The sequence below is a fragment of the Lagopus muta genome, chromosome 17 (genome assembly GCF_023343835.1).
Source record: "Lagopus muta isolate bLagMut1 chromosome 17, bLagMut1 primary, whole genome shotgun sequence".
In the NCBI taxonomy this organism is placed as follows: Eukaryota; Metazoa; Chordata; class Aves; order Galliformes; family Phasianidae; genus Lagopus; species Lagopus muta.
In genome coordinates this window covers 564,283-591,279 of record NC_064449.1, presented here as the reverse complement: position 1 = coordinate 591,279, position 26,997 = coordinate 564,283, and the positions used below count along the sequence as shown (strand labels likewise).

At 43.6% G+C, this 26,997-nt stretch overlaps 1 long non-coding RNA gene across 1 annotated transcript; it reads left to right on the top strand.

Moving 5' to 3' along the window:
* Window positions 1-12,508: 12,508 nt before the first annotated feature.
* Window positions 12,509-13,589, top strand: LOC125701607 (uncharacterized). The gene is made up of 2 exons (XR_007380294.1): window positions 12,509-12,734; window positions 13,238-13,589. It is a non-coding gene; the product is annotated as an uncharacterized LOC125701607 (long non-coding RNA).
* The last annotated feature ends 13,408 nt before the right edge of the window (window positions 13,590-26,997 follow it).

The window sequence follows — 26,997 nt, the reverse complement described above, 5'->3', positions numbered from 1 at the left end:
ACTCCCTAAAGATAACCCCCTTGGATAATCAGGGGGAGAAAAGAGAGCTGCAAGGTATTTGAAGGAGACATTTGAAAGCTGTTTGTGAAAACTTTTTCCAAGTCTTTTAACAGTCTGAAAGCCTCCTTCTTATATTCTCCCCCCTGCCCCCAGAATGATCCACAGCACTGAAATTCAGACAGTTGTAATCAGCTCTAATAGGAGTAGAAAAGCCAAGTGCCATGCATTATTATGCCTCAGCCCCTGTAGTGCCGGTATCCGGAACCTCGCTTGTGCTGGGATAACAGTAAACAGATGTGAGGGCAGTAGTCGCAATACTGAGTTACCCTTTAAAAATCCAGTTTGCCTCCATGGATTTTTACAGTTCTTGTTAAGGCCCCTTCTTACTGAACACTCTCTTTCTCTCTTTTTCTCTTTCTTTTTTTTTTTTTTTTTTTTTTTTTTTGCAAAGTTAGTGTTTGGAATTTTTTCAGGATCAGCTCCCTCGGCTGATTCACCATGTGGCTCCATGAGCAGTTGGATTGGCACAGTTGAGGGGTGATCAGGATTTGGGAGTGATTTGGGATGGAGGAAGAAGGGGGAGTATGATGGGATACGCTGGGCTTACTGCTGTGGGCAGTGTCATTGAGCCTCAGCTTTTCTGCGAGGAGCCACAAGACTCTCCAAGTTTGGAAATAGCCATGAGTCTCCAGTTGAACAGTGCTGCTCTAAGCATCTTTGCTCTGAAAGCAGAGAACACTCTTGGCTGCTCTGGTAGTGAGTTAGGTCAAAAAGTTGTTGTAATAAATATCTGTCTAAAACATTACAGAATTGGGACTTTACCCCAAGGTTGTTGATTTTAAAGAGAAACAGCCTTTCTGGTGGTGGTGGATCCTTGGGTGGATGCTTAGCCTGTTGCATGCTCATGCCAATGGAGGAAGGGGGTTAATGAGAAGAGCAAGGCATAAAAAGACAGATTTCAGACAGTTTTGGCTTTTTGTGAGATGACACACCAAGGATTTTGTCTCCCATTGCATTCAACCCTGAGTGCCCATAGGCAGCTACCTTACCCTTGATCCCACTGCATCCTTTGTTCTGCCCCTGGTGCCACAGGACAAGCTGCATCAATCAGCTGATCCAGAAGAAAATCACACCTCAGTGTGGAAGAGACGAGTTCCTCTGGGGTCAAGTCACTGACCTGGTCGGTTCTGCAGCTTCCTCATTGCCAGGTCTGGCTCCAGACAGGGCAAAGAAAGACATGTGAAGTTGCAGGAGGGTGGGCAGGGAGCTTTTCCCAGAGATGCATCAGGCTGCGTGAGTGTGCTGGTGATCAGCCTTGCAGCTTCTGTTAAGCACTGTCATCAACTCTGCCCACTTCATGCAGGCAACCCAAAACACTGTAATTTCTAAGTGTTCTTAACCATGAGGCCAGTGTCTCTGGACACAATACACAAGTCTAAAGAGAGAGAGGTGGAGGAAAAGAAAGGAGTTATTTTAGCTGGTTATTTTGCTGGTGAGCACTGTCAAGGGGTTCCTTCCTAGAAAGCCCCGTTCTGGTCTGGCTCTGCAGTTCAGCAGCTACAGGTCCGCAGGGGAGAGAGCTGAAGGACCAAGATGTGCCTGTGGGCAATGACACATTGCTGGGACATGTGCAGAATTCTCCCAAGTGACCACAGCACATTGCTGAACAACTGTCAGCAGGCCTCTCACCCTTCCTCAAGGGAGGACATCATGCTGCCAAAAGTCTCCCAGCGAATAGAGCAGTACTAATCTGGTTCTGGTACAGCTGCTCCCCTTCCTGTGACTGTTTTGCTCTTCATTATCTCCCTGAGAAGAGGTTGTTCTCTTGAGCAACAATATCCCAAACTAGCTTGGTTTCTGCAATGTCCGTATTTAGTGAGGCTGTTTCTTATTTAGAAGCAGCCTTTGCACGGGTGTGAAGATGCTCTGCAGCATGTGAGTGATATAAATGGGCTTTGCCCCCTGGTCTGTAGCTGGAGAAAATGTGTGAGAGATTTCCCTGCTGCTAATAAGCATTGTGTTTGCCTTCCTCTTTGGGGGTGGCTCAGATCTGGGGAAAGGATAAAAAAGGCCTTCCAGTGGGACATGAATATTTCTGCATGTTCCTACATTGTTCCCAGCCTTCTTCTGGGGTCCAGCTGCACGGCACAGGCCTCCAAAATCTCAGCAAAATTCACAAACACCCGATGCATGCAGTCGGGACAGGCTGCTTGCGTGGCAGAGGCAACCACCATCACAGGCACAGTGATATTCTGTGAGAGAAGATGCTGAGGGCAACAAGAGCCCAACCCTGTGCTTCTGCAGGCGATGGATCTGAATCTGTCTGCAACCTGCTGTGCTTGTAGAAAGACTGTGACTTCCTGAAAGCCTTCTGAGATAGGTAAGGGGGTCATCCTGGGCTGCAGGAATCCCTGGTACCCAGAGAGGCCAGAGAGAAGGAACGGCATCCAGCAGCAGCAGAGACTTTGCTGCTAATGCTCCTAGGGAGAGTGTGTGAGGAAATGCTTGGATAGGAATAAGCAGAGCTGGCAAAAAAATGTGCATTTCATTTTATGAACATTTCATGGTGAAACTTAAAACTTCCACCAAATTTGGGGGACTGGATAGCTCAGGGGATTAGTAATGGGATACAGAGCCTTTCATCTCACCAGTGCCTTTTCAACTGCAGCTCAAGTCAATACCAGTGACTGAGAGTTGTTACCACTTGATGGCTTATGTACAGTAAGTGGATGGTCTCACCCCGTTTCCTGACAGCCAGGTACCTGGGGCTGATGCACACAAACACACCTGGCTGCTGGCCAGCCCAATGGCTGAAGAAGGCCATGAGATGGAATCACAGCCTGCTCGCTTCCAGGGGGAGTTTTGTCAGGTGGGATACTGGTGAATGTAACATGTGAGGAACTGGTAAGGTGGGAAGGCAGCAGACTAGTTGAGAGTGATGGTGCTGTGTAGACATCTTCCATTCCCACTGAGATACAAAAGGAATGATGCTTTGTGGCAAGAACCTCCTTGCCTGATGCTCACCCGTCAGCAATCAAAGCTATGATGTGTGTGAGATTTATGTTTTGCAAACAGATCGAAGACATTATGGCACTGGACTTCATTTAAAATGATGTCACTGGCTTTCTGCCTCTCCCCAAAGTGGTTCAAAGTAGAACCTGGAAAGCATTTTACAGGCGTTACTTCATTAATGCATCTGCAACATGACTCTAGCGTAGGGCTGCACACTCATCTCCATTTCCAGCTGGGGAAACTGAGGTACAGAGAGAACAAATGAAGGCGTGCATATTCCAAAATGAGAAGTGCAGGACCTTGGCCCTGAGTCAGGTCCAGTAAATGGATATGGACCATCAATGCTCTTCACTTCTCCCTCAGCCAGGATGTGTGCCCTCTCTTTCCATCATGGATCTGAAAACAGCTGCTCAGATGAAGCCTAAAAATAAAAACTACACTTACGGGATACATTATTTTGCCATTTTGTGCTTTTGGAGACATTGTAATTAGGACACAATTTTGGAACATGACAACTTCTAACGAATATTTTTCTGGTTTTGCTCAACATTGCTGTGGGTGGCGGTGATAGGATGAAGAACCTCTTAGAGACAACGAAGCACTAGGGCTGGCTGTGTTCCCCACGCAAGATGGAGCAACCTTCACATCCCCCATTTGTCGATATCCATCCCTGCCCCTAACAGGAGGATTCCTGGGCCTTCTACAGGGAGAACAGGTACAGCTGTACGTGACCTGTCCCTCTGCAGGATCCATGGACCAGCACTGTGGGGCGAGGCCCCATGTGTCCTGCTGCCCTTCCCTCAGTTATACAAAGCCACGCACAAGCAGACCGTTAGTAAACGAATGATGTCAGCTCCCACTGGCATTATTTTTAAGCACTTTGTATATATTACTTGTCTGTATGTATCTCTGGACTGCTCTTTCTTCCCCTCCCACTGCCTCTCGATCACTCACAGAGCTTTTTTTTTTTCCTTCTATTGGTTAAACCCAACATCTGTAGATTTGTTCTTAACAAAAATAAAGCCATCCATCTTCTTCAGCACGCCGTAGTGTCATGTAAGCTCAGGAAAACTGGCTCAGTCAAGGTTTACAGTAGCTGTCGCAGTCCACAGTGGGAAAGGCACTTATCTGCGGAGGACGGTTTGCAGTTCTCAAGAATGCATCCTTCCCTCTGACTGAGGGGGTGGCTTTGTTTATCCTTTGGCACACAATGAAATGATGGGAAAACATGCTTGGATGCACTGCAGTTGTAAGGTGGGGCAGGGCAGTGGATAAAAATGGAACGGAGCCTTTGATCCTGGGCCAGGACAGATGCCTCCCAGGGCTGGGGCTTTGGGGTGGACGTTGTGTTCTTGCTCTCCATCTCCGTGTACGGATCGAAGAGTTCCTCTCCTACCTAATGAGCAGAACAAAGCCTCCATCATGCCAGGGGTCAGGAGGAGGGGTGGGCTCTGGGAAGCCCGGCATCTCCAAGCACTGCAGCAGAGCACATTGCTGAGTGCTTATTGGCGCCTTGATGGGGGACACAGGACTGGTCAGGGCCACGCAGTGAGTCATGGGAGGCGGCTGAGCTTTGTGAAAATGTTTTTCCTATTAATGTCCCCCACCATCTCCCCCAGAAAACACAATGGAAACTCCTTAATCCAGAAGATAGCCCGGGGCATACCACAGACCCAGAGGGTTCTCGCAGGAGACTCCAGTCCCTCCCCAGCCTTCCCAGCAGTCAGACCAGGTAGTAAATAACTCCATAGGTCTGAGAGACCGAAGGGGAGCAGTGGAAGTATTACGTGCTGCGTTTAGCCCTGTTTTGTCCCGGATCTGGAGCTCAAAGGCTCTGGAGCGCTGACTCCTTGGAGCCAGAGTATATCATCTGTTAAGTCTCTGGCAAGACAGGCTTGCTTTAGAGTGAACAAATTAAAGGTCGTCTCTAAAAATCTGGTTAATGCCACATGCCAAAATAGACAGAGAAACTGAGGGGTGATGGATATTCAGATATATGGATCAACCCGTGGCTTGAGACATGTTTGTTTCTTACTTGGTTTTGTTTCTGTAGCCTAGGTATATTGTTTTTATTATTTATAGTGTTGAAGGGAGTAGTCTTGTGTGTTTGAATTTATTTGCTGTGCTATGTGGCTGATTTGGAACACATCCTGTTGTGGTTTTTTGTTATTTTTTCACTAAGGATCCCAGCAATCATTTGGCACCGAGTATAGAAAAACCAAAAGAAAGAAAAATAAAAAGAAAAGAAAAGAAAAATTCCACAATTTCATTTAACCATTACCTTTTAAGTACTTAGCCACTGCATTGGATATATGTGCAGGACCCTCTGTGGCCTTGATTCAAAAGATTTTGGGTGGAATTTTAGCACCTGCCTAAAACTGGGAATGCATTTGAGTGCTTTGCCAAAGCACAGGCACCAGAAGGACTCTTTGCCCACCCCAAAATGCTGCCCTGCAGATGGAGCGCAGCAGCTGCTCAACAGCAGCACAGAGCAGCCAAACAGGAGAAAAAGGAGATCCATTACATAGTGAGTTCACTTTAAACTCCAGTCAGAGTTTGAACATGAATGGTTCATTCCATTTCTGAGATGACTGAGCAGTCTGGGAAAAGAAAAAGAGAAGAGGGATTGCTGCAGACGGACATCTAGAAGAATGTGGTGATGGGACTCGAACCCCAGGGCTTCAGCACCTTGGGGCATCCTTCAAGTGCTTAAGCAGGAGTTCCTCTCTTCCCTTTTTCTCAAATAAAACACTGGTGATCTGGATCTGTTTCTTCCATGTATTTCTCTGTCTTTGTATCTCTGGGCCTGGTAGAAAGGCCTTGCAATGATACCTGGGGCTTCATCTCTGAGCCACTGTTTGCCAGTTTGGAGCGGGATCCACGTTTCTGCTGTTCTGGATGAAGTGGGCTGGCTGGCCTGGGAGGCAGGCATGTGAGTTCTTATATTTGATGTACCACAGGCAGAAAGCTGTTCTTGCAGCCTCTGAGCAAGGATCAGAGATGTCCCAGTGTAGCATGTTAACTTGGTGTTTGTCTATTTGGTTGCAGGGCTGAAGTGAAGTCAAGAGCCCAGTGTGTGCATGTGCATGGCTGGGGCAAGAGATGGATCTCTGCAAACTCTGCAAGAAACTTTCCCAGAACTCAGACTCTGGGGGTGTTGAGCACTGTAGTCTTGGAGAGGAGAGAGTGACCATCTGCAGTCAGTTCCTACTTGCCTTCTGCTGCATCAGGGCTTTCCCTGATAGCTGAACTACTCTCTGCAGCCTGAACTAACAGGTGTAGCCAAAAGCTGAATTTACTGTGTATCCTCTGATGAGCGTAAGAGATGATTCTGGCTTGTTACATTTGTAAAAGTAGTTTAGCTGCAACATGAAGGGCAGGAAACCCAACCCACATGATCTGGAAACTTCACATTGTAAGTAGGCTGAGACATCATTAGTTCAGCTGCTTTGCTCACATGTGGTATCAACTACACTTGTTTTCCTTGTTACATGTAAAATTTACAGCTTTGCTATTTCTGACTTGTGGTCTGTACCAAGCTGTCACCTAGCCTGAAGGCTCAGTAGAAACTTTCCTTTGAGGAACTGTCCACCTCAGCAGGGTTTCTTACCCTTAGCTTGGCCTGCTGGCATTTGCTTCTCACTCCTGTGCATTCAAGGAAAGAGGTGTTGCTGCTGGTTCCTTGTGGTTTTTTTTTTTGTTGTTGTTGTTGTTGTTGTTGTTGTTTTGTTTTTTTTGTGTTGACTCATTTCTAAGGCACTGATTTCACTACTGTGGTACTAACAGAATGTCTCTATGCAGGCTGGTTAAAAAAAAAAAAAAGAGGCAAAAGGTGGCCCTGCCCCATTCCAGCCTGCGGGAATGGGAGCCAGCCCACAGGTTTGGATTTCTTCCAGAGATATCCTCCAAGGTTTGCCAGTGTTTGCTTGGCAAAATGCAGCACAAATCTGAGCATGTACCCAGTAAACCTGCTCCCTTCCCATCAGAAGGTTCTTGCTTCAGTGGTCTAGAATCTTAACTTCAGCACTATCATCTCACTTCACTTTGGTTTCTCTTGTGGAGTAAATAAACTTTCTGGTGCTGCAATGATGCTGAAATGCCAAGTGTAACAGACCTTTACTTAATGGGGACAGGTGGGACCTGCCTACCTCCTACCAAAGGGACTGATTAGCCGGGTCTTTGGCTTTGCAGGTTGATTGGAGGAAAGGCAATGCTTTGAGCCATGGTGACCTAAAGCACAGAGAAGAAGCTGATTCTCTTTCCTCTGTTTAGTTCTCAGCAGCTGAGTTGTTCCCATTCATGGCAGAACTTTTATTTTACCAGAACAGAAAAGATATGCTTTTCTTCCCAGGAAAGCACTCCATGGTTTTCACCAATGAAAACTCTTTGGGACTTTTCACTTTGTAGAAAGCTTTTAAGAATTTGGCTGCTTTTTTCCAAATGGGGATCTAAGTGAGTTTTGTCACGCTAGAAATTCAGACAGCCAGGAAGCCTTGCTTTGTGCCCTGCCACAGTGCCCAAGAATGGGAGGTGCTGAAAACTCCAAAATGTGCCTCAGGAAAGCTGCCTTTGAGTGCAGCAAATGAGGTTTTCTTGGGTTTTAATCCTCAGAGAAGCATTTGAAACAAAGATGTTTTCAAAGCTTAGAGGAGTATGGCTTCCTCCCCACTTACTGACATTTTGGGCCTGCTCAGTGTCCCAGGGGTAATGCTGATGTTCCATTTTGTTGTCCTAATGCTCCACTTCAAGGGGTTTCTTTTCAATGGTGCTGTTTAAAATGCATGAAATTTCCATGGGAGGATAAAGCAAAGTCCTTAATGGGGGGAAAAAAGGGAGACTGAACTGGGAGGAAAAGGCAAAAGGTCTTTTCGCTAAGGTGGGATGAGTTATCTTTGCTCAGTGTTTGGTTTTCAGGCCTGTTGATGTTGCAGGCTGAAGCCCAGAGGATGACTTTTCCCATTTATGACACTGAATTGTACGTGTATGCTCCTACATTCATGACATTTGTTCCCGGCTAAGCTAACAGTGTTTCTCAGCAGGTATCTCTAGTAAAACCACAGACCCTTGCAAGCACAGACAGTTCTTTGGAAACGCTTCAGCTCCCTCATAGGTACCAGTGGGGATGGGAAATGGGAATTGTGCTGCTTTCTTTTCCTGCTGCAGTTACAATGCCTTCTCACGGCTGTGGGCCATTAAGCAGGGCAAGCTGCCTTCCCTCCATCCCTGTGCTACAGGCTTGGTTCTACTCAATCAAAAGATATGTGGTTGCATTTTGAATAAAAACTACATCTGAAACCAGTTTTATCAGTTTCCTGGAAGATGACCAGGAGAAAATATGTAAAAAATGTCTTTTTACCACTGTTTTCTTCCTTGTCCTTTTTGCCCATTGCATCAAGCCTTCCTTATCATTTGACTGTGAGCAAATGTTTTCACCCAATAAAACAGCATCCAAAACTTCTTGGGTTCATTGTGGAGTGACCAGATATACCTGACCTCAGGTGTGATAGGAGCATTGGCTCTGAGACCCATCCAACATTTATTTGCTTGCTAGTGGTTCTAGGGGTAAAGGAGGAGAGTCATAGTTCTGCTTAAACCAACTGTTCTGGGGTGAGCTCAGCTCTGCTTCCAGTGACTTCCCCACTAGATAATATATTTTTCCTCTTCTCTCAGTGGGTGCAGTTTTCCTATCTGTGTGACAACATGTTATTAGGTCACTTCACAGCTATGAGGCTGTTGTGTGGGTCCCTTCTCTTCTAGGAATTCTGACAATGAATCATTGACACGTAAGGCTGTAGTTTGATGTCTTTATTCACACTTAATGCAAGTATTTGGCTGCAAAACTAATCCCAGGGAATCCAATGGGACTAGCTACAGAGTTATATACTACTAAATCTTTGGCCTTTTAACAGGGTAATGGGTTACAGCCAGATTTGTGAACAAAACTTGAAATGCAGTCCTGTCTTTTCAAGGGGTTAGGAGCAGTACAGGGCAAAGTTTTTCATGTTGAAACCTAGACCCATGTGAAAATTCCCTGCTAGCTATCTCTGCCATAAACCCTTGGACGTGATCCTTGGGGGGAGGCACTCGAGCCCACCTGGCCTCATTTCTCAGAGCAACCGTTTGAGCTGGGAACAAATTACATCTCAGATTAGGGGGTTGTTGGTTTGACGATTTGGGATTTGTCTGCTATTGTTGTAATTAAGAAGTTTCAGAGCATAATAAACAATTGTCTTCCTAGAGCAAGAGCTTTTTAGTGCTGGCCCTGGCATCCAGATGGGATGCATCAGGATGTTCTGCTGGGCACCACAGGCAGCCAGAAGAGAGGTGATTCCCATTCAGCTTTTCAGAAAAGGTTTTGGATCAAATATTCCTGTTACTTGTGGGAGATCATTGCTCAGGTCTACAGTCAAATTCTGGCTGGCTCTGTTGGAGTTTTCTGAAATTGAAGTGGTGTGGTTGCTTTAGGATGGCTTCCTTGGAGGTTGGGCAGGTGAGTATCGTTAACCTTGCCTTCCCTTCCAAAAAAAAAAGCATAAAGAAAATATAGTTGCTCAAGAAGTGCAGTGTTATTATCAGTCTCATAAGTAACGTGTTTAATGACCTTCAGGCCATAACACTAATTGAGTGTGGGATGTACTGGCTTAAGAGAGTTAGAGGGAGGACCCTCAGCTATGACCCACTGATGTGCTCTGTGCGTCAGCAGACTGAAGGTGCTGGGCATAGGGAGCAGCTGCAGGAGATGAGCCCACCCTGGGCTTTTTTCTGCTCTATGCAGCCCTGCTGTATGGTGGGGAGCAGCAGCACTCCCACCTTCGTCCCATCTAAGCGAGGGAGAGTAAAGAAAAGACACCCAAGTCTGGCAAACCACGACATTCCCATGCCTTTCCTAATGTTATCAGAGTAAAGCAGAAGTAATGGAATGTTATGCAGCACAAATTTTCATTCAAGGAGAACTGAGGAGTCTATCTCATCCATAGGGCTTCAGCCTCACTGGTGCAGGGAGTGCCACAGTGAGACCCAGCCTAGCTAGCAGCAGAGAGCAGCTCCATGGGCTTTGTAACAGCAAATCTTTTGCAGCGTGCCCGCAAGCTTTAGAAACACCTCAGTAGCTGCATGAAATTACACTGCAGGGGAGAAGGGTGGGAAAATGAGCACCAGCCACACGTCCTCCCTTAAACAGGGTTTGGTTTCTCTGCTCCGTTGTGGGTTTGTTTTCTTTTATGCTAGATATGGGGGCTGGATATGAAAGCGCAGCAGAGTGCAACATGATACACCCACATACCCACGCCCATGATACCCCAACACAGATCACCAGGGTGGAAGCAGCCCCATGGCTCGTGACACTGCTGCTTGGCTCAGCTCCCCAAAGGCTCCATTTGGAAGCCTTGAATCTTTTTTCTTTCTTCAATCTCTGCCAGCCCCCCTTCCCTTCACAAGGTGCTTTTAATCCCTTCAGTTAATGTGAAATTAAGATAATGAGCCAAGGAGATGACTGGGAAGAGAGCAGTGGGGGGGAAGGGGAAAAAGAAAAGAGAAGAAAAGCGAGGGATATTCTTCTGACAGATAATTAGGGAGATTGGTTTACCAACCAGGGTCTAATGCTAGCTTCCCAGCTCAACCAGTCCCTCGTGACTCATTTTCTGACTTTAATTTCAATGGGGTTCCTTAAGCAGGTGCCCTCTGACAGGTAGTCAATAGAGAGCTCCTGGCCGGGCACCCACGCCTCAGTGGGGAGGTCGTGCCCAGAGGTCAGGGAGCGAGGCCAGGGCCCCAGGTCAGCAGCCAGTGCGGTGACAGATGAACCCAGCAGGCTCCTTGCACTGGTCCGGCCCTGACCGGGCTGCCATCCCTTGAGGCTGGCCCTGCTGCTGGCTGGACTGTTCGCACCGCTTGCACCTCTCAACTGCTCTTCATTAGCCGCGGGACAGCAGTTGTTCGCAGCCCCAGGGCTGATGCTGAGAGGGTGCTGTCTCCATACCTCTCAACTGGTCCTCATTAGGTAGAACAGGCCCCTTTTGTCCTGCATGAAGCCCCCTTTGTTTCTCAGCCCCAGCAAGGCTGCAGGAGCAGAACCTGATACAAAACAATGCAGCTTTGTTTAGCCAGAGCCTAAAGTCAAGGAGAAAGTGGCACTCCTCAGAGCTCACTGCCCAGCATGTGCACCAACATGTGCCCAGCATGTGCACAGCACCCACAGGTCTAGCTATCCATCCATCCCTCCCCCAAGCTGGGCTCCTCTCTCTGCTGCTTCTCGCTGCAGGTTACACCATCTCCCACCAGCTGATGTTGCAGGATCCCTTATAGAATGTATTTCTAAAGTCACGTGACTACAAGGAATCTCTTCTTTTGATTTTTTCTGTTCTGTTTTTGGTGTTTAGAGGAGTCCAACTGCCCACCTTTCCTCCCACAGTTTGCAATACCCTTCTCCGGCAGCATCCCCGTGTTTGGTGTAGGGACCCATGGCTGCTTGACTCTGCTTTCACCTGCTTCTCCCTGCCAGCAGCCAAGGTTGTGCTGGCTGGAGCCTGATTAGTCATTCTGTCTGAGATTTCTTTCAGACTGAGGATAATGATGGCAAAAAAGAAATTAATTTTCTTTATAATTGGATTCCCTCTTTTCCCTGAAGAGCTGATGTCTTTTTAAAAAGCAGTGTCTATCACCTCCGCATTGGTGGCTGCAGTGTAGCTGCAAAGTGCTATCACCACAGGAGTGTCTGCTAGGTTATAAATCGGGTGGCAGAATTAAATGCTTGCATGCCTGGTGTGCCAAGGTCGGTCCCTGATCCCATTAGCCACCTCTTATGCCTAGAAACAGCTGGAGCTGAGCATCAGCTGCAAAATACCTCATTCAAGTGGAAATGGCAGAGGGAAACTGCAAAGAAGTAAATACAACTGTTACACTGATGTCCCATGCACTCTGAGGAAGGGAGAGGACTGGGGCTGAATGGAACTGTGAATGAGAAAGAGAAGAAAGGCTGGTTTATTTCCTTTTTTTTTTTTTTTTTAACAACTGGAAAGCCAATGTATGGTGCTTGCAATGAATTGTCCTAGGTATTCACAAGATTAAGGTCTTATTTAAGTACTTTTGGTAAATATTAGTTCACATATGGATCAAGGCACATCAGAACTTCATAGAAGCAGAAGTGAGGACAAGTGATCCAGGGATAGGAAGTAGGAAGGTGTGAAAGTCCTCCAGGAGTCCAGCTGGCACCAATGTTAGTGCAGTAACATGTGTGAGGTGGGTTAGAAGAGCACCTGGAGGAATCCTGATCTGCAAGTTAGGTGGAGAGGGAAACCAGAACAGAGAAATGGAGAAATAGGGCTTTGTGGGTTCCCTGCTACACCTCTACCCAATGAGATGAATGTTTTTGTGCCCTGCAGGGCAATCATTTACACCAAAATCTGTGCCAAGGCTGTTGCATCACGTTAGTCAAGGTTTATTTCGATACAACCACTGGTGACTTCACGTGTTGCACAACAGCAGGACCACAATTCCTTCCACCTTGGGAAACTTTTGCATAGTGCCCTCCAGCCCTGCCACTGAATCCAAAGGGCTCCGTGGAAGCTGTGTCAGTGGCCATGATTTGGTATCCACAGGCTGTTGGGTGTTGAATGTTCCCACTTCACTTGTACACTTGAATTCTGTGCAACCCCTGCAGAGCAACTGGTATGGGCCTCCCGTGTGACTCAGAAAGCAGTGACAGGCGAGGCTGGATGACTCTGGTAAGCAGATGTTCCAGTGGGCAGTGAAGAATTTGGCTGGGGGATGGCTGGTGATTTTCCTGTGGAAACATCCAGAGCCGTTTGCAGAAGGGCTGGAAACTGTGAAATGGCTTGAGCAAGAATCGTAGCCCGTGGTTTGTTCACAGGCCAATGCTTTGTACCACGTTGCTGATGGGTGTTTTTGTATTTTGGGACTGGTTGTACCTGGTGCCTGGGGCTTGCTGTCCCTGCAGCAGGGCTCTTGGTCTTGGAGGGGCAGCAGGACATGGACATCTGCAAGCATGACACATCTCACTTGTGGATGTGCTTCTTCAGCATGCAAATGCCATAGCAGGGTGGGACTTTGTCTTACAACTGAGGGTTTTTTGTTTTGTTTTGAACTGTAAATATAACACAGTTGTGTTTATGTAATGCAATTATGTGAGATGCTGTATATGGGTTTTAAATAGAATGAAGGCTTAATTTAGCCTCTTTTTTTTTTTTTTCTCCCATTGATTTTGCAGAGATAGTTTTGTTTGAAAGACTTCTCACCCTTGAGTTTACCGGATTCTGTGCTGCATGATCTCATTGCTGCTATCTCACCCTCTCTCCACCCTTCCCTCCCGTTGTTTGCTATTGTAACTGAAGATGAGACACAAAAAGTTAAACAAACTTCTTAAAAACAGGGAACGCATCATCCTGTGTGTTTATGCAGCATTAAACACAACAAGATCTTTATCTGAAGATACTGGAGGCTGGACGCTTATTGGATATAAATGAGCAAAGTTCCCATCAACTCCATGATTTACACCAATGTAATGTTTGGCGCCAGGCTGTATAAAGACAAGCAAGAAAAAAAAAAAAAAAAAAGAAAAATGTGACTTCACAGACTTGTCCTTTAAAGCATGAGAGCTTTTCTTACTATTCAACAGTTAAAAAGTAGGAAAAATGGAAAATTAAAACACATAGACTGACAATAATTACAATCCCAAGCTTTAAATTTATGAATATGTCTTTAAACCCAACTCTGTTCTTTTCCACTGGGCAGTAAAGTGGTGAGCCAAAACCTCAGTTCTGAATTTCTCTACATCTTAAAGGCCACTGCTTGGAATTTTCCTCCCCAAACAAGTTATAGCAATTAAATTAATAATGGCACAGCAATGCAGAAAGTCAGAGCACTGTCCCAACTCGGTTTAGTTTTTTGTATATGTAGCAGGTGAAGAAACTAGGGACCAGAGTAAGGTTCAAACCAGAGATACTTCGAGTGAGGAGAAGTGACAGCACAACCTTGCACCTGTCCTTGTGTACATGACCTGGCGCTTGTGTCAACTTGTACTAATGCAGAGGGTGGTGGAAGAGCATCATCCCATCAACTCTGTCATCAGGTGGCTTTGTGTTTGAGGTGATGAGAAAACCTGGCTGGGTAGGCAGGAACACTTCTGGGCTTTCCTAGCTCTTAGAATCATAGAATCATAAAATCATAGAACTGCTCAGGTTGGAAAAGACCTTAAAGATCATCAAGTCCAACCTGACCATACTACCCTAACTCTAACAACCCTTCTCTAAATCATGTCCCTGAGCACCCCATCCAAGAGGCTTTTAAACACATACAGAGATGGTGACTCAACCACCTCCCTGGGGAACCCATTCCAGTGTTTAACCACCCTTTCTGTAAAGTTTTTCCTGATATCCAACCTAAATCTCCCTTGGCACAACTTGAGGCCATTTCCCCTCATCCTGTCACTTGTCACCAATGAGAAGAGACAAACCCTGCTCTCAATGCAATCACCTTTCAGGTATTGGAAGAGAGCAATAACGTCTCTCCTCATCCTTCTTTTCCCCAGACTAAATAGCCCCAGTTCCTTCAGTCTCTCCACGTAGGCCATATTCTCTAAGCCCCTCACAAACCTTATTGCCCTTCTTTGGACCTGCTCCAGCACCTCCATGTCCTTTATATACTGAGGTGCTCAAAACTGAACACAGTACTCAACAGAGACCTCACCAGTGCCAAGTACAGGGGAAATCTTCCTCAGTACTGCCCTGGGTGGCTTACATGAAAACTGCTTTGTAAAAGATTGGAAAAATTCTAATTTGATAAGGTTTAAAAGACTGACCTTATTCTAATTTACTGTTCAAATTAAAATGGTAAAATGTTCATTTCCTACTTCAAATAGTTAATATTTTGATTTATTGACTCTTCTTTTTAACTAGAAATCAAGGTAAAGCAAGTTTGGTTTTGTGAGTTGATTTCTCTTTCTGCAAAAATAAAAACCAATATCATAATGATGCCTTTTATTATCTCAAGAATATATATTTTTTTAATATGTAGAAGGGACAGTTTCTGAGGAAAAATTGATCAGACAGCCTAAGTTTTGGTCGTATCTTACCTATAACCCCCTACAAGCTGGAAAGGTCTTCCAATTAGCCACTTGTCCTTCGCTAATATATGTAAAGTACATGAAGTACAAGCATCAACTTTTATAACTATAACAATGAGGTGTATGTGGGGGGTTGTAGAAGTAGTCTTTTTCTAGTATGGATCCTAGGCTTAAAATAACTTGTTCACTCTGAGGACCTATCCATTATCATACTGTTCCTTTGGGAGATAATTGACATTGCTTCCCGGAAGCAGGGTTTTGATGCACAAAGGAAACTTGAACAATTTCCCATGCTCTGAGATTTGGAGTTCTCTTTCAGGCAGCCTAAGATTTAAACTGTTGGAGGGCTGGCAGTTGTGTCATTTTCAAACCCTACTGGTGACGTGCCAGATGTATGTGAAATGTATTGATTCTAAACTTGTCCATGCTGGCTTTGAAGCCCAGATTTATCTCTAAAGATGGGTGATGTTGTGTTTGAATGGCACCTAAACCATCCATTCTTTGCCATTTGTGCTGCTCCTGGTCTGTTCCATTGCTCTCTTCCAGGGCTCCCTAACTCCATGCTAATCGGGTGCTGGCCCCAGGCTTTCTATTTTAATACTGTTTGATGATAATAATCATTCCCGTAGGATGAATGGTTGAGAACAAAGACAGGAAACATCCCCCTGATTAGATAGAGACAGGAGAGATATTGGAGGAAAAAAACAAATGACAAAAATGACAAATGAGTGTCCTGTAACTGCTGCCATCCTCCTGGGGCATGTGGAAGTGCCTGGAAGGGTACATGAGAAAGACAATAACTTGGTGGTTTGGCATACCATATCTTGGAAGTCTTCAGGTTTCATCAAACAAAGGCCAGAAGACAAGATAATGCCAGGCAGCTACCAGAGCTGGGCTAGCGCTGGTTGTTAAGCAGAGCCTCCTTCATTATGCTCATACCGAAAATGTGACCTTTGTTATTGCATTTATGCCATTGTGGATATGAGGGAAAAATGTGAAGCCCAGATGCAGATTCAGGAGCAGAGTATGAGCTACATCCACACTGAGCCTGGCTTGGAGCCTGACCCTGTTCCCCATTGACTTGTGTAGGTATAAGAGTTGGTGTGCTTCTTGGGAAACACTAAAGAAGATAAACGGGCCATACTGTTCCTTAGTACTGACCCAAATGTGTAAAATTCTGATGTATTTTACGTGGTCCATTTGGGTTCTTTGTTTTGGGGTAAATCTACCGTTATGCTATTATGATATATGGACAGGACCCTAAAAAGTCTGTCATGTCTCTTGCTGTAAGGGCAAAATCCTGGATCAGATAGCTCTCAACATACGTCCTGGCCAGGTACCAGACAAGCCACTAGGATCAAAGTGGGCTTTTTTCCTTCTTCAAATACAGAAGTGCTCTGTAAACCAGTCAAGAGTAATCTAGAATTTTGTGGAGGGAAATAATCAACAAACAACTCTTTGACATTAGACAAATTGTTGTCAGAGCAGTCTAACTTCTTAAAAAGGACAAGGTTTTCATTTTCAGTGATTGAAAACTGAGTGGGACCAAGAAGTAAAGAAGCTGGCTTTATTTAGCCCTCACATGCTGTAGTACATTTCAGCTGTATTTTCGTTTGCTATGCTGTTTCAGCTAATTCCATTCAGTGCTAGTAGCTACAGAACCACCTTGGTTTCCTTTATCACTGATGCATGCTGAGGATATGTGAGGGTCTGGATAGTGTGTGGGCATCTGTGAGGAGCCCTCAAAACTGGGGAACTTGGTCTTGAGAGGGACTCTGAGGTGCCCAGGATGTTTCAATCCTTCAACAGATTGCCAACAGTTCAGACCAGCTTTTTGAAGCTGAAGGAAACATAAAGGTTTAACTCCTTCATCACAATTTTGACTGTAATAGTGATTTCAAGCAAAACTTGACCTGAAGATCAGCACTTGGTATTATTGGCTTTGATATTTCTTTGTCTTACTTCCTAGAGGACACTTTTTTCAAAGGGTTATTATGGTTCTCAGTGATGTCTAGAGTTAAAGCCACTCGCATTTTCTATTGCTGTCAGGTTTTTGTTGATAGCATTTTTAGGAGAGAGCAACCTTTGTAAGTGTGGTTTTATAAAAACCGCGTCTTCCATCTGTGTTTAGTGGTAAATAACAAATGCTTTCTCAGACCTGTGCTGTGAAATAAATTAGGGACGTGCTTGAAAAATAATGAGTTGATGTAAATGTGCTGCAGGACATTTTAATTTCAATTCATCCTGTATTTTTAAAATAAAGAAATATGGTGATTTAAGGTTTTTGATCTCTAAGTGTTGCAATTTTTATTGCCACTTGTTTCCAGTTGTGTGTTTTCCTGGTAATGGTTTATGGAGCTTTTGACCTGTATGTCTTCAGCTCCAGTGTCATGTGTGGTGTTGGCTTCAGCATCTGGCTCTTCTCTTCCATCACAGAATGAGGTGGGGTCTCTTCTTTCCTGAGAATCATATTTCATTGTGCAACCTTGCTGCTTAGAAGCTCTATTGGATGGCCTCAGCACGCCAGAGGACTGCAAGGCTATGGAACCATCCACTCATCCCTCTCTAGATGTGGTATTCCAGCCTGGGATTGAGAGTACAGTGTTCTTGAACTTCCTGCCAGCCAAATCAGCTTATGCAAGACTGCAGTTCTGAAGTAGATATTTTCCCTTCTGTAACCCTTTGGAGAGGGTAGCAAATTAAGATATGGCTTCAAACCACTCATTTCAGGCAGATCCATCTTCCCCAACTTGAGAGCAGTGCAAGATCTCCTGAGAGTCTCTGATGTTCACAGGCATCAGCTGAAAGATTGACCTAGAGTAAGACTCTACAAAGAGCTCATCTATCTTCAGGTGGAAGATTTTAAAGAGGTCACTAGAGATTAAAATTCTGTGATAATTTATTATTATTATTATCCTTTATTTTCAGTAGAAACTTCCAAAACTGTTCCTACATCCTTCCTATTCCCCTGGTATCTTCATGTATGCAGAACAACTCTTTCTGACTTCTAGCAAACCATGCTACTTCAGTTGCTCCTGGATGTGCCAGGCCTTCCTGTGATCCTCTCAGAACATTGTACTGCCAGCTCTTGTGTATCCCAGAAGAGCTACCACTTAAGCAAAGTGACATTCCCTTTGTAAGAAGGGAAAAGCTATAATTTGGTTTAAGTAGACACAGCTTTGGGGCTTGGATTGCTCTCTCAAGGCATGGTCTCTAATTCTGACCTCAAATAGGCTCTGTAACATGTCGTTCCAGCCTCTGTGTGTGCACGTCGTTAACTGTTTCCATGTTTTTGACAGATGGCTTGGTGTACCTCACAGCAAAGCCAACATCCTGTTGAACAAACAATGAGGAAAGAGGAGGGAGGAAGAATGGGGTGTGGGAGAGAACACAGGATGCATTTATATTTTTATTTATACAAGTGTTGGGTTTTTTTAAATAATATTTATGCATCAGATTGAGAATTGGGGGGAAAAATGGAATTTTAAGGCTTCATTTATGAGGCGTCTTCAAAGAGAAAATTTCTAAACCTCTCTCCAGAGACTGTGAGAATTGCAATTACTCTTTTTTGTCCTGACATCACTGAAAGTCGTGCCTTTGAATGAATGGAGTTACTGGGGTATAAGTAAGACTCTCTGTTCATCAGGCCCAGTCAATTTGATTTTATATGAGAAGCTTTCAAGGTTTGGGCTCTGCAGTGTTTTGCTTTCAAGGCTTGACTACCCATCTGAAACATCATAAGCCCTCATTAGGCTTCATCGTTTAGTGAATTGGCTTGCTAAGTGACCCCTTACTCCAATATGCCATTCATGGTCCTACATACACTTCTTTTGATCGGAGCACTGGATTTGGTCTTGAAAATGGGTTTGCAGGATGAACTTGGAGAAACTGGGGTAGTCTTGTCTATCTGTGGTGAAGGCAGGAATATTTGAGTGTTTTTGCAAAGTGTTTTTGACATCTAGTGGTGAAGAATGCAGTAGGTTAGGAAACACCTCCACCTATTTTCCCTATGGCCAGAGCAGGAGTTGGTACTTCCCCACTTGTCCCTTTTGATCAGGGGACATTCGTGCAGGACTTCCCAGCACTGGCTGACATCTCTCTGAAACTGCTGAGATGATTGATTTAGATGAGAGCAGAGTTCAGAAGACCTCTGCTGTTTAAAGAAACCCACCTCTGCCCTGCACCTCAGTCATCTGCCTCTACCTACACATTTAACTGCTTTCTGTCTCCCATGATCCAACTCTTTTGTTTACCTCTGGGTCATTTTTTCCTTCTTGTCTTGGATGAGCTACATATAAATTACTTTTCTCTCTTCATATTCTGTTGCTGCAGCCCTCCATCCCTCAATCTTGCCCTAGTTTGCTGTAGAATTCTGGCTGCTCAGATGCTGTGCAAGCATGTGGCTGGTGGAAGCCCATTGCCCCATTTGGGACTTCTCCCATTACAGGAGACAAAACAGATTTTGTGTCTAATAGTGTAGATCTCTGTTAGCTGCTCAACACAAAGTTTCAGGACAATGGGAAAGTGGAGCTGACAGTTTCCATGAGAGCAACCAGTTGGACACTTCTCTGTTACACACTCACTTTTTAGTAACCCATTAATTTTGAACGTATGATCCCTTCTACAGTGAGGATCACCTGAGCTAGGCCATGCAGCTGTTGCCAGAGGTGTTCTGACAACAGAATTCTGCTACTGGAATATCAAGACATCTTTTCCACACTGTGAGCACTTTAACCCAAAGGATCATTCCTATCCCCAGAGCAGGTTTTATCGATTTTTTTCTCCAATGCTGACAGTTCCAAGATTGAGAATCCTGCAGTTCTGCACAGGCTTCTGCAGGGATCCCAAGCATTTCCCTGTCTCAAAATAGAGTGGACTGTTAAACACTACCAGCTGAGTGTAACCCACATGCTGTGGCAGCCAGTCTGTGAGGCACTGTGGTGCCAAGTCCCTGCTTGCAATACATCATTCTTCCTTCCATTGGCTTCCCAGGCAATGGGAATGTTTTTCCATCCTTCTCTGCAAGTCATGAAGTGAAGTATATAGTGAGTTATAAAGATTTTTAAACGAGCTTTTGCCCTGGCCTGGCCTGGAAGATCTGAGGTCATTCACAGTGCATATTAGTAAATATTTGTAGGGCCATGGGAGCTTTATTCCAGAGAAGCAGCTAATAAAGCTAGCTGTCTGTGTTTGTTGTTCATGCCAAGACACATTCCAGCATCTGATTATTTTATTTCATTACTTTAATGTGGAAAGAAAGAGAGAAGCATTAATTTTTCCAGGTGGATTGGCCTGTTTTGGGGAGGTCACAGATTGAGGTAGGTGAATGTGGATTAAAACTGACCCAAGCTATGACATAAGTAAAAACCTTGGTGCAAGTAAATTTTAAGCTTTTTGTAATGAAAAAGAAAAAGAAAAAGAAAAAGAAAAAGAAAAAGAAAAAGAAAAAGAAAAAGAAAAAGAAAAAGAAAAAGAAAAAGAAAAAGAAAAAGAAAAAGAAAAAGAAAAAGGGCATGAAAGCTGAATTATTTACTTCCACTCTGACCCATTTCTGTGAGGAAACAAAGGAAGATAAAGAGGTGGTAGAATTATAGTTACTTAAGTGACCTGAACTGGAAAGGGAACCTTGAAAAATGATGTCAAAGACCTCCCTGTAGCCATCTGCAGTACAGAAGATACCAAGGAGAATTTCTATTCTCTCAGAAATTCTGCATTTTGTGAGGGAGGAAGAGATTGTTCCCGATGGGAATAAAATGTTAAACTCATCGAGTCCTGCAGAGCAACTTAAAAACCCTAGTAACAAAGTGCTTTCTCAGTGGGATTATTTGCATGAGCTTCTTTATCGTGGCAAATAATATGGAAGTATAACAAATATTCTGACATTTTCATTTTATAAGTCATCAAAACCAATGCATCTCTTCAGATCTTTGCTCTTTAAAGACAATTACTCTTTTTCAGCTCTTGTAAACCATCTGTGTTTTTAGTCTGGGGTCTTGGTCTATTGGTATGTGACCAGGCTTTACTCACAGGAATGGGGTTGATGAATTTTCTGAAACTGGATATGTGAGTTTGGGCTTTCTGCATCAGAAAAAGTTGAAGGTGCATGTTCTGTAAGTCTGGTTTTATTTTTCAGTTTTGTGTCATTTCTCTGGCATTTCTCTTAATTTTTCCCAACATAGCCAGAATTGGAAGCAGGACACCTGAGGCTGGGAGTTAGTGACTACCCTCATATCTGTCATTGATTTTCCACTACTGTAACATTGGTGATGTATCTTTTTATGTTGTTGTTCGTTTGAAAATTCTAGTGTGAGAAAAATGAAGACCAAAGGACTTTGGATTGTTAATGATTGGTTACTGGATGTAAGTGGTAAATTAGAAATTATCTGTATCTGGTATATCCAACTCTATTTTCACTTAATCATCACGGTTCCAGGCACTGTAAATTTCTAGACCGTACTTGCAAATGAAGTGGCTTGTTAGATCTGATGGTGCTAATTCTTCTGCTGAAATCACGTAATTTGTGACATGCAGTGACCAATGGTATTACATGCAGGTTAAATCTGAAACCCAGTTTTCAATGGTTTTACTCATTTCTTAACAACAGTAGTTGTTAACCACTACACATGGCAGTTATGCTTGTGGCTAGATAGCCAAAAAGTAAAAACAAATATCTAAATTCCACGCATGTATATTTCTACCAAACAGAAAGGAGATAGCAGGCTGATGGCCAGTACTCTTAACTGGAACTACAGGACTTTTGCTTCTCTTTGAATGTGGAAATTCTGGGATTATGCTGTATGCTAGGAAGAATTGTCAAATTTTAAGAGGCGTTGTAAAGATAGCAGACATTAATTGTCCAGGTTTGGCAGTAGACAAGAACTAATAGGCCTAATTTTCATGATACTAGAAAAAATTACAAGCGCCAGAACAAGACTGGCATACCTGACAGTTCTCTAAATCTAAATTGTAATGCAAGATTCCTATGCAGAAGCAATCTGCAAGTAAGCTTTAATCCAAAAACACTTTGAGATCCCAAATTGACTGTTGCTTAAATTTCTGCTACACACTCATTTCTCACTGCACTGTTTGAAACTGCGAAGGTCATATGCAATATTGGGACAGCTCAGTAGAATGTTTTCACGAACAGGTTATGTATTTGTGTACATCAGCTCATTTTCAAACCTGTTGTCTAAAATGTAGTTTTATGTATCTGACAAATTGGAATAGATTGACCTCATCATTTTGGTGACACGGTGCTGAGATGAGTGTATAACTGGATATAGTGTATAGAAGGTAGAGCATCATTCCTGATCTTTGATAGGCTTCATTCATTTGATCTCTGTGTATTAGCACCTTCTTCAAAAGTGTTGCTTAGTGCAGCTCTTATCCCTCTAATCCACATTTTTGCTTCTGTTCTGCATTTGTGAAAGTTGCTTATCAAAGGGAAAAATATCAAGGATTATGTAGGTTTGAAAAGCAAATTCAAAGCAGTGCCAATGCAAAAGATCTCTCAGTTTGGTTGCGTAGCTTTCTTAACACTGTGAAAGTCTAATCATGGCCTTGCTCTGTCATCCCAGCTTCTCTTTCTTCCTGGCTTCAGTTGTGGAGAAAATAACAATAAAATTTTGCATTATAATGAAAAATACAATGTATACCATGTCAAGATTCATTGCATTCACTCATCACAAGAAAAACATGCATCTTGGATAGATATCAGGGCTTGGGTATTAGCAAATCCTATGAGTCTGTTTGGGGTTTTTGTTGGTATCTCCTACAAAGAACTCAGATCTGCATAACAGAATCCTGCTTGGTGTCCGAAACTGCTTCCCAGCCATAGTCAGCCTGTGACAAACAGACAAAATGGATACAATAATGCAAGACAGACTAGAAGACCACTAATGACCTGCGATGTTTTCTCTGCTGCACAGCAAAGCAGTTGATCAAGGTCCAGAAATACACATGGCTATGCCATACATCTTGGAAGTGCTTCAAAACCTCCAGGGTTGGACATAACTCCAGGTATTTGTAAAACTATTAGAAAGGGAGGGCGGGCAGAAGTATGTACATGCTGGAAAACGTAAGGCCTCTGGTTCCCCTCAGATTGTTTCAGTGATATTTTCTTTGAGTGTCCCAAATGCCTTGGAGATGTGCAGAGAAAATTTGCAAGATACAACATTTCAAGAATATTGAATTTTTGATGTTATGTTGTTAGAAAATAAGAATAAGCTTTTTTTTTTTTTCTTAGCTTTGAGCCACAGTATTTGCTTTCACAATGGCAACAACAGATTCTTACACCCTCCATGTTTTTCCCCACAGGTAAAAGATTCCTACTGAATGTGTTTACATTTAGTGAGGCATTGACCTGTGAAGAGGAGTAGAAATTTGAACTAAGTGGTTTCTATTTCCAAAACCTGGGGAGATCTCTACGGTAACTATTTGCATAGGCAGGGAAATGACAGAAAATATTCTTTGAATTCCTCATTCGAAATATGTGAAGTTCAGAGAATATAATATTATGTAGGAAAATTACTTTTACACTCCAGTTGGGTGCTAATGGATGGTACATGCAAAGTGCTAATTTTGAAATCTGAATAGCTGCTGCAAAGAAGTTTGATGAGACCATGGCCAGGTGCTGGATGGCATTTATCCACCAGTGGAAAAACCATAACAATTGTTTCAGTGATATTTTGCTTGAAATTTGGAATGATTGCCAAACATTTTCTTATTAACACACACAAACAAGATTGTTTCCCCTTGTTTTTATTTAATTTTCACTGCTGAAATGAAGTTATATTTTGAACTTCTTCAGATGTTCCCCCAGCCCCATATGCATCTCCTGACTTGCCTTGGGCCCAGACAGTTCATCATGGGAAAAGCTTTTGGGAAAAGCATCATGGGAAATGCATTACAGCATTCTAGGGATGGGGCTGAGCTCTGCAGCCTTTTTCAAGGCTTACCTTGGAGATCTGGGCTGCTCTGGTGGAAGAGCAGTCTATCTTTCTTAAAGCCAAAAAGTCTTGCTATGAGTTTTAGGTTTCCTCTGGGATCCTCAAAACCAGACTTGCCCAGCAGTGAGCTATTGAGAAGCTGAAAGAATGACCTGAAATAAAGAGGCAGATTTCTGTTGGAAACCCACATGGCTTATGTCAGGATATTGCTAAGACTAGCATGTCATTAAGGAACATCTCTTTATTTGACTTGTTTGGGTTCTGCAGTTTTCTGATGCAATTTCTGAGCCAGTTGGGATCATGGTTACATGCCTTTGGTGAAGCTACAGCAGCAAGAGACATGAGAAGAAAGGCCTTTATATCCACTCAGATCTGCCGCACTAAAGTGTGTCCAGATGGACAGATGACCTCCAGAGGTCCCTTCCAGCCTAAATTATTCAGTGACTCTGGGTCTAACATTCCAGAGGGAATGTTAGGTGAAACCAGGACCATCCCATATGGGGAGGAAGACAGTTATATCTGCAACTCTTGTATCTTGACCCTATTCTCCGCCCTGGCCATCCATCACTGGGCACTGGTATTTTATTTTACCATGATGTCAATCACCATTTCAATTAGTGTGTGGGAGGAGAGAATGTGGATGATAGCACCCAACCTTCCATTTGATTTAGGATGAATCACACTTAAGAGGGCATCTGAGGTTAAAGAACACAGGATTCTGGACACATGTATAAATCAACAGTCTTGAGGTTTTCATTATTCACCTTCTAGTGTACGGAGTGATATGACTCACTGGATCATAAAAGAGATCAAATAGCTTTGTTGCTAATAATTCTTTCCTTGACCCATTCCCTGGCACATTAGGTTTGTAAACAAAATTTTAATGGCATCCCTTGGAAGTAATAACATCACGCCTCAATAGTACCTTCGCTGGCTGTGTGCTCCTGGCTATAACTATGCTTGGGTTTAATCCTCAGCCGTTTGTGGGAACTAATGTGCTTTCATATCTTCTTAAGTTTTCAGTTATGGCCTTTTTGTGATTGATCATCTCCAGTTACTCTGCCTCTCGCCCTCCTCATCCACAGATGACATTTGAACCCTCCCAGGAGCCCACAGCTCAGCTTTCCCCAAATGATAAGCGCTCCCTGTAATTTTCTGCTGGAGATAACATGCTTGAACTTCAGAGTGTTGTTAATGTCTAATGAGCTCATGGCGCCACTTATTGTTTTATGGCTAAATCATGATTGTTCATTAACAAAAGTAGCATTAGACCGCATGCCAGCTTTTGACAGAGGAAAAGGTAAAGCAAAGTGGCATGAGGGAGGGTGGTAGAAGTATGGTATGTGTGGTAGCAATGGCAACAAACCTCCTGCTGGCTCCTGCTCCACTTCTGTGCTGCTGCTGCTGCAAATCCTGAAGCCGACAGAGAGCATCTCTTTTTCCACAGAGCTCTGACATCAGAAACAAGAGCTAAGGCCATGTCATACTGTGACTTTAAATGTGCATAGCACTGAACAGCTCCAAAATCACTATGCCCTGATATTGTAACTGCTTTTGCCCTGCTGTACCTCAACTTTTGTAGTCTGTTTTGTGTTGCTTCATCTGCCCTGTGGCTGCCTTACCATTTCTGCCCAACAGAGTGGTGCTTCACTGTACCAGTGCTGCAAGGAGGGCTCAGAAATACAGGGTTGGTGGTTCCCAGGGTAGGAAACTATATATTCAGGGATTGGGAGTAGGGAAGAAAATCCCAGTTCATCAGGAAGGGAAACTTCTCTGAAGTAGGACCAGACCTTCTTATAAGATCGCATTGATGTGAAAACTTTTGGTGATAGAGAGCCTTGTCCCATCTGTTTCACTGTCAGGGAAACGATCCTGTGTTTGTGATAGGCACTGGTATGATTGTTCTAGTTTTGGTGATGGGAATAAACCTTCCAATGATTTATTCAGATACCAGAAGCAGGCAGAAGAAGGAGGGAATAAAAGGTAGTATTTGATATTACTATCTCTTATTTCCATCCTCTTCAAAGAAACAGTGCTATCTGGTCTAGGGGAACAGGGAAAAGGAGTAAAGGAAAGGTCGGGAATCATCACTGCATAGGACTGTGCTTCTTCATCACCTAGTCACATTATTGCTGAGCCTACAACAGATAGGACCTTTGTAGAAATGAAAACTGAAACAAAGTGCCAGAGAAATTATTAAAAAATGATTTTATGGTAGCTCATTTATTCTTTAGATGGCAGACACCCAAAGGTGGCACTGAACCCGAGAGCTGTGATGGTCACAAAATCGGGTATAATTGCATTAAAGCTGAAACTCTCTAATTATAGCCTACAGTCTCAACTATCACAGGCGTATGGACCAAACAGCTTGAGAATAGTGCTAGAGAGGGGAAGTAACGGGAAGAATGAGTGCTGGGTAGGTGCCTGGAAGAACTGGGGTTGTGCCACCTTGTTTGAAAGACTTGTTTTCTTCATCAGTTTTCATTTTGGTCAGTTCCTGTAGTGAATGCATACCTTTTTGCGTTGAAGGAGATGTAACAGAAGACTGGTTATAAATAGCTGTTGGTTTGCCTTTTATGTATGTATATAAATATATATGTGTTTGCTTTATATATATGCATATGTATCAATGTATACATAAATATATATGTTAAGCAAACTTACATGAATAAACAATAGAAACATAATGACCTTTTTATAGCTATGACTCTACATGCAACAAAGCTGCCCGGTGTATTGCAGCTTGTAAAGCATGCGTGTTTAGCACAGGATGTGTACTCTTCATTATTTACAGTTGTTTAAATGAAGGCTTTCGTGGGGGTGCTGTCGTGCAAGGAAACACTGTGAGCCTGGGGCAAAAAGTATTAGGTATCGGGGGGCTGGATATATTAAGCAGGAGATTTAATTAAAGGACCATCATGATCTCTTCCAGCTAAGGAATATATTCAGTTAAAAACT